Here is an 8,133-nt window from a genome sequence, read left to right on the forward strand (position 1 = left end):
CCCAGAGAGCAAACAACAAGGCAGCCATACAGGCTGATTGGTAAAGCGCTTTGCTTCTACACCGGTAGGGCGCGGTGGCTGAGCGGTAAAGCGATTGGCTTTCGAACTGAGGTCCCTAATTTGAATCCTGGAGTTTCAATTTCGGGATCTTTGGGCGCCTCTCAGTTCATCCACCTCTAATGGGTGCCCGACATTAGTTGGCGAGAGAAAACGCCGTTGGTCGTTGTGCCGGTCACATGACACGCTCGTTAACCATGGGCCACAGAAACAGATGACCTTTACATCATCTCCTCTATAGATCGCAAGGTCTGAAAGGGGGACCTAACTTACTTTCACATCGGCGGGTCTAAGTTCTAATTCCGGTGGTGAATGACATTTCGAACTTTGTGATTTTTCGGACACCCCTAAGTCCAGCCTACACCATTAGGGACCTGACGATCGGTAGTAAAAGTTAGGTCAGTTGGCCATTGTGCTACAACGCGACCACCTCGTTAGCCAGTGGTCAGCTGCCCCCATGGATCGCGAGGTCATTTCTTGCTTTTACTATTTAAAAGACACATACCAAATGACCGATGTCTTGTCTTACTTAGCATAGCACACATACCCAATGACCGATGTCTTGTCTTAATTAACATAGCACACATACCAAATGACCGATGTCCTGTCTTACTTAACATAGCACACATACCAAATGACCGATGTCTTCTCTTACTTAACATATCACACATACCAAATGACCGATGTCTTCTCTTAATTAACATAGCACACATACCAAATGACCGATGTCTTGTCTTAATTAACATAGCACACATACCAAAATGACCGATGTCTTGTCTTACTTAGCATAGCGCACATACCAAATGACCGATGTCTAGTCTTACTTAGCATAGCACACATACCAAATGACCGATGTCTTGTCTTACTTAACATAGCACACATACCAAATGACCGATGTCTTGTCTTACTTAACATAGCACACATACACATGTGTTGTAGTAGACACATCAAATGGATCGATTTCTCGTCAAAACAAACAACAAATAACAAATTTAGCTTTTTCTTTTTTGGGTCTTAAGTCTCAACACAAACATTGAATCTCAGAATCTTTACCGTCTTGCCTTTTAATCAGTTTAGTCATTGAACCAGAAATCCTCGCTGCTGAAAAATGTATCGATGAGCATCACAAAAGAAATCGATGCCCTCTTTTAGCCCAATCAGCATGCTCCATGCCACATACTCTCCTAAACACATCTACAGTAGTAAGACACCCACTCATGCACAAAAAACTACACACGCGTAAAGCAAAAGATGCTAGAAATCAGAACCAGGGCGAAACAAACATTTGACTTAACGTTAGAAACACAGAAAAAATTGTATTCCTATTTGAAGACGAACTTGTTTTTGTTAGTTCTGCAATAATATTGTGTAATAATAATTTTTGAAAAAGAATTTATGTAGGGTGCTAAAATAAGGCGGTGGCTGAGTGGTGAAACTAAAGACCCGATGAGCCGCGAGTTCGAATCTTCACCGTGAAGACTGTGATTTTGAATTTTGCGATTTCAAGTATGTCCCTGAGTCCAGCCAACTCTAATGGGCACCTGATGATGAACTCCAATTGGTGGCAAGACTGGAAGGATCAGCCCTCCCGTAGAGCCTTGGCGAGAAACTCTGCTGTTAGGCGTAGTGCCGTCAAGCTCCCATACATGTCAAGTGACTCTGCAGACAAACTACCCTAGAAGAAGCACCTGGAAGAAGCAAAGACGCTTGGTCGTTGTTCTCGCCACACGATACCCTCGTAAGCCGTTGGCTATTGAAAACAGATGAGCTTTACATCATCTGCCCTCATAAATCACAAAATATGAAAGTGGTATCTAAGCTACTGGAAACTAGCAACCTTGGAAATATCTTTGTGAACAGAATAACATGTAGATTAATGAAGCTATGTATAACGTTAATATTTCAAGTCTAGTCGATCTATAGTGTAGACCAGTGGTTCGCACATTCTGAGTATTTAGCGGGCCACTTTGCTTAGTTTTTTTTAGAGAGATTAATTCATATGGTGGCCTGCTAGTTAATTTTTTCCAGTAGTTCGTGGAACACCTACTTAGACCTCGCAGATAAGTAGGGTTCCACAGAACACAGTTTGAGAATCACTGATGTAGAGGTAATAGACTATTAGGTAAAAATAAAAACACCATTATTTCTGTGGTCTGTTTGATTAGCATTGAAAATCGCTGTCTATAGCTGTAGGTGTGTATATCAATAGTTTGTTAGAACTAATCAAAACTAATGAGATTTATTTCCCTTGAAAGGAAAGAGAGAAAAAAAAAAGGTTTAGGTGACACAAATACAGTATAGTCTAAGTATGTTTAAAAAAAAAGATGCGTTAGGAGAGAAAGAAGAGGGGAAAGAGAGACAGAGAGAGAAAGAGGATGGAAAGAGAAATACGCGGAGAGAGAGAGGAAGAGAGAGAGATAAATGACACAAACATTTGAGAGATTGAGAGACATTGAGAAAGAGTTATATATATATATATAAATAGAGAGAGAGAAAGAAACAAAGAACGAGAGAGAAATTAAGAGGTAGAAACGATAAAAGAAAAGGGTAGAAAAAGTAAGAACAAAAGAGAAAGGAAAAGGGAAAGTAAGAAATAGAGGAAGTAAACAAATTTAAAACTAGAAAGAAAGTAAAATTTAGAAACAGTGGCAATTTTTTTAAAAATAAAAGAGCTAAAATTGAATGTGATTACAGAGCAAATAGAAGACAGTAAGAGAAAGAGAGAGAGAGAGAGAGAGAGAGAGAGAGAAAGTGAAAAAAAGAGAGAAAGTGCGCTTGAAATAAGAACTGAAATCCCAGACAGTCAAATAAAAGCGTATTGATTTGAAAGACCTTGAAACCCCAGTGAATTGTTGCTATATTCGTCTCTACACACTGAATTATTTCTTCTTCCTGTAGATCAGTGCTATTTGTTTTGGTGCCTTACGACAAGATCTAGTAACCATTTAGTCTCAGTGGCGTCGCTTGAATGGGGAGAGGGGATGGTCAATGTGAAGGACTTACCCCCCTTCCCCAAGTATTTTTTAACATTATTATTTATTTATTTTTTGAAACCATGGCAACGCTTCTAGAAAAACAAAAAACAACAAAACTTAGTGATCTTAACAGCGTTAGGGACTAACAAGACGGTATGATACGTCATTGCACTGACAGGACGTTATGACAAGATCACTGCACTGACAGGACGTTTAAACAAGGTCATTACACTGACCAGACGTCATAACAAGTTCATTGTACTACAAGACAGCATATCGTCATAACAAATTCATTGCACTACGTCATGACGTCTTATCAATGTTGATGCGCTGACAAGACGTCCAAACAAGGTCATTACACCAACAAGACGTTATGATGAGGTCATTACACTGACAGCACGTTATAACAATGTAACATCACTGATAAAACATCATGACGTCATTGCACTGACAAGATGTCATAACAGTGTCATTTCACTGACAAGATGTCATAACAGTGTCATTTCACTGACAAGATGTCATAACAAGGTCATTGCACTGACAAGATGTCATAACAATGTCATTGCACTGACAAGATGTCATAACAAGGTCATTGTACTGACAAGATGTCATAACCAGGTCATTGCACTGACAATACGTTATGACCTCATTGCACTGACAAGACGTTATGTCAAAGTCATGACACTTATTGGAACAATTATCGAATACAGATTATCATTTATTTGCTTGATTTCCTGTTGATTTACTTGTTATTGATACTGTATGAAAGTGGGTCTACAGTCTATATCCCTGAGACACATCACTGTGTGAGTGTAGGGTAATCATGATAAAACAGTTCAAATTAAACGTGAGCTTTCATGAAGGACAATTGTGCCTGGATGATACATCATTCTACATTCTTACTGGACAGAGAGGTTGACCGCAGGGTAGTACACATATATTTGGCACATACACACATATCTATTACACTTGACGACTGTTTCTAACAGCGAAACCTTTTTTAAAGCATTGGCAGATATGTTCAGAAAATAAGAAATAACTCAATTGTTTGCTCTAGTTCTGAGAGAGAGAGAGAGAGAGATTTAAAGAGAGGAAAAAAGGGAAGAGATAACATATTATTTAGATCAAAACCGGAAAGAGAGAGAGAAGAGAAGAGGGAGAGAGAGAGGGAGAGAGAGAGGGAGAGAGAGAAAGAGAGAGATTCAGGATAGAGGTATGAGCATGAATAGAGGTATCAAGAAAATACAACTTCTGTCAAGAATCAATATTGTCAATAAAAAAAATATGTTGACCAGTGAGCCTTGAATATCATTAGCCCCATAAAGGACCACATCAGTACACCTCCCCCCCCCCTCTCCTAATCAGTATTCCACGAAATGAGGTATTAATAGCTAGATTAGCACTGACCAAGATACATACATAATTAACTCGGGGGGAAATGCCCCGATATCCTTAATCACTAACACGATTTCCTGTTTTAACAACACATGGCACAATTACCAGGCACCTCTACATCCTGACGTCTTGAATAACTCTCACAAGAACTTAGCACACTCTATAAGAAAACACATTCATAGATAATCAAGGAATTATTAACAAGCCGAGTAAGCACAAATTGCAAATAGCCGAGGAAAATATACAATTCTGACATTGCTGTGCACGCTTCCCTCCCTTGCCAGCAGCGCACTGCAAGATTCCCTCCCTTGTCCGAAACCAAGTGCCGGCTATCGCGCGGAGGGAAGAGGCTGTATGGAAATGTAAAAAAAAAAAAGAAAAAAAAAATCGAATGTGGCCCAAAAGTTAGAACACATAAGCAATAGATGAAACGGTGGGAGGGGGGGGCTAAAGAGGGGGTGGTCAGGGAGAAACGCACGGCGCCACTAGGAAGGCTTTGGGACTCGAAGATATAGATCCAGAGACCGGGTCGAAGGGAGCAGCAGGCTCTGTGTCTTAACGTCAATGTTGATTCTGTTTTCTCCCTCAAATTTTCTGTCCATTTCAAAACGTACGTAAAACTTACAGTGGTGTCAGCGGAGGAGTTTTATGGAAAATGTCAGTGGCAAAGAATCTAAAGAACGGTTGGTAATCATATGAACTGGAGAGCAGGGTTCAAATCTTCAAAACTATATTGGTAGTTTTCCTTTCTATCTCTCTATCTGTATCTTTTACCATCACTCTTTCCTTTAATTTTTCTCTCGTCCCTCTCTCTGCCTCAATGTCTCTCTCTTTATGACCCTCTCTTCCTCTCTCTATGTATGCCTCTCTTTACTCCCTCTCGTTCTCTTTCTTTCTTCTTCTCTTCTTCCATCTTTTTCTTTCTCTCTTTTTCTGACTCTTCCCCCCCTCTTTCACTTCTCAATGTCTCTCTCCCTCTCTCCTCGACTCTCTCTCTCTCTCTCTCTCTCTCTCCATGACTCTTTCTCAGTTTAAATAAAATATGTAATCAAGTGTTTTGTGTAAAGAGTTTTCATTGCATTATATTTCTGATTTCTCTCTAGCCCTATTGATGTCATCAAAGTAAACAAGTTGAAATGGGGAAAGACAAAAGTAAAAATTACAAGCGAGCTACACAATTGTTTTTTTAAATTACCCATTGGTGGTGCTCATGTGACTTCTTTTTGATTACGACATACGGCTAGTAAATATTTGCGTCAGGTAATGATCACTGACTCGCATCGTTAATCTTATAAGGCAGTGTTTCCCAAACTGTGCTACTCGGAGCCCTAGTGTTCCGCGGGGGTCTGAATAGGTGTTCCACGATCTACTAGAATAATTAATTATGAGGCCACACTAGGTGAATTAATCTCTAAAAAAAATCAGCGAAGTATTCTGTTTAGAACTCAGAAAGTGTGAAGTGTTAAGTTTAAGGAAAACGTTTGCAAAAACACTGTTAAGATGTCTTAAATTTGTAAAGCGAAGCGCATATTACGACATTAGATTAAAAAAAACTACTGTTAAGGTAAATATTAAAATCTTCCGCCTGAAAACAGTGTGCAAGACCATACATTAAACATAAAAGGATAAATGTCAAAGCGAGGCTGGGCATTGAATGATAAGGCTGAAAGAATACTAGTAAATTCTAGCTATTAGATCGTTTTTGGTTATAGTATATCGGAAAAGCCAACGAGCTTGTCTTGCAACATGGCCTCATTTTGGCAGACGAACAAGAGGAGCTCTTCGACTGAGTGAAACAACTAAAGCTTTGATGGCTCGAAAACAACTTTACAAATTATTTGTTAATCTAAACGACCCTCAAGGGAGATAAATTAATATGTTTCAGGAACATTGGGAAGAATAAATTCTGATATCTTGTCGATTTTGACCCGCGGAACTTCAATCGCCAACCTTGTTGTTGCATACGATATTCCTAGTATTACCGTAGGTTTTAAATATAAGATGTCTGAATTTATGTCTGTGTCAGACTTGACAAAGGAAGCTTATCTCTTGATACAAAGGAATCTTATCTTTTGATACAGAGGAAGCTTATCACTTGATGCAATAAGCCTGCCCAGGAAGTAATGTGGTATTGCAGACTTGTTTAGAACAATGTAAAGTCGACTTCAAATTTTATTTTGTTTCTCTTTATATATATATATTTATTATTATATATATATAATATATATTCATGCACATCTGCCTTTCTGTATTATGGCTGACAGTTTAAGATGACCGTATAGGATCAACAAACATTGAGAAAACATAACGCTCATTCTGTAGTCTCGGAACGACTATGGGAAATCTTCTAGAAATGAAATGAAAGCCTAGGTATTAGATAGTGTCCCCCACACAGCAGCTCCCCCCTCTCCATGTCTCCTAAAGAACGGAAAGTTCGTGATCTTGTTCTGGATCAGCGGCGTCGGAGGCTCTGCCAGGGGTGTAGCACTGTGTGCGGCAAGCTAACCAAAGATCACCATCTCCAGTTTTTTTTTCTCAGGGTTAATTCCGGAAGCCTTTTTTGCGTTTGGGTGTAGCTTTAAGGCAGCAGAGCTTACCTTCTCTTAGAACTGCTGCCCTGTCGTTCGGTTGTGACGATGGTCCCGGGTTCAAACCCTGCCCGCTTCCATCCCCCGTTGTTCTGCTGGAAGTTTGGGTTAGGACGTAGATTGTCTTCAACTCTGAAGGAACATCCGAAACAAGGAAAACCTACAAACAAGCCAACCAAGACTAACGATCCAATCCTGCCGGAAGCTTTGCGGCTTAGGCACCAGTTGCTGACCTTTGCCCCTTATGCTAAATACATCTACAAACTATACAAATAAAAGTCTACGGCAAGGAAAATGCAAACAAGAAATAGCGATTAAAAAACAAACACGTATCTAAAGAGATCCAAAATGAAGATGTTCGTTCAGCGTCGAAACCGGTAAAGATGTGCTACCGATAAAAGACAAGAGATGAGTAGTTTCTTTTTTTTTTCTCATGGGGCAAGCTAATGAGTGCGGCATTGTTATGGTGTGTGTGTGTGTGTGTGTGTGTGAATCTATGATGACGGTGGAAAGAGGTTAGCGATTGGTTGTGAATGATGCAAGATAGGTGGCATTGTCGTCATTGGTCTTAGGGGAGACGACTCCAGTACGCCTGACTGAAAAGAAGTGTTATTGTACTGAGTAAGATTTTGTTAAAAAGTACTTCTAAAGTTTAGTACAGGCATGTCAAACACGACGTTCGGGGGCCGCATGCGGCCCGCGACCACCTTGCATGCGGCCCGCTTGGCCACCTAAAAAATTATCAGAATAATGTTAAACTATTACGCTGGAAAATAAAAGATGACAAGCTACTTGAATTGAAAAATAGTATTTGTTAAACTGAACAACGAGATTGAGTCTGCAGTGAAAGACAACTACATTTTTTTCAAACTTAATTGCAAGCCATAGCAAATCATTTAGTGAAAGGGATTTTATGAAGGAGTGTGTCGTTAAAGCTGAGGAAGTCCAGAAAAGTTGAAAGCATTGAAAGAAATAACTTGAACTAGTAACGCTGTGGCAGATAGAATAATTGACATGTCAGTCAGCTTGTGTGAAGGATTAAAGAACAAAATAGATTTTGAAATATTCTCATTGGCTCTCTATGAGTCAACTGATGTAACGGATGTAGCACAGTTGGC

This window comes from Biomphalaria glabrata, chromosome 16 (genome assembly GCF_947242115.1).
Source record: "Biomphalaria glabrata chromosome 16, xgBioGlab47.1, whole genome shotgun sequence".
NCBI lineage: Eukaryota > Metazoa > Mollusca > Gastropoda > Planorbidae > Biomphalaria > Biomphalaria glabrata.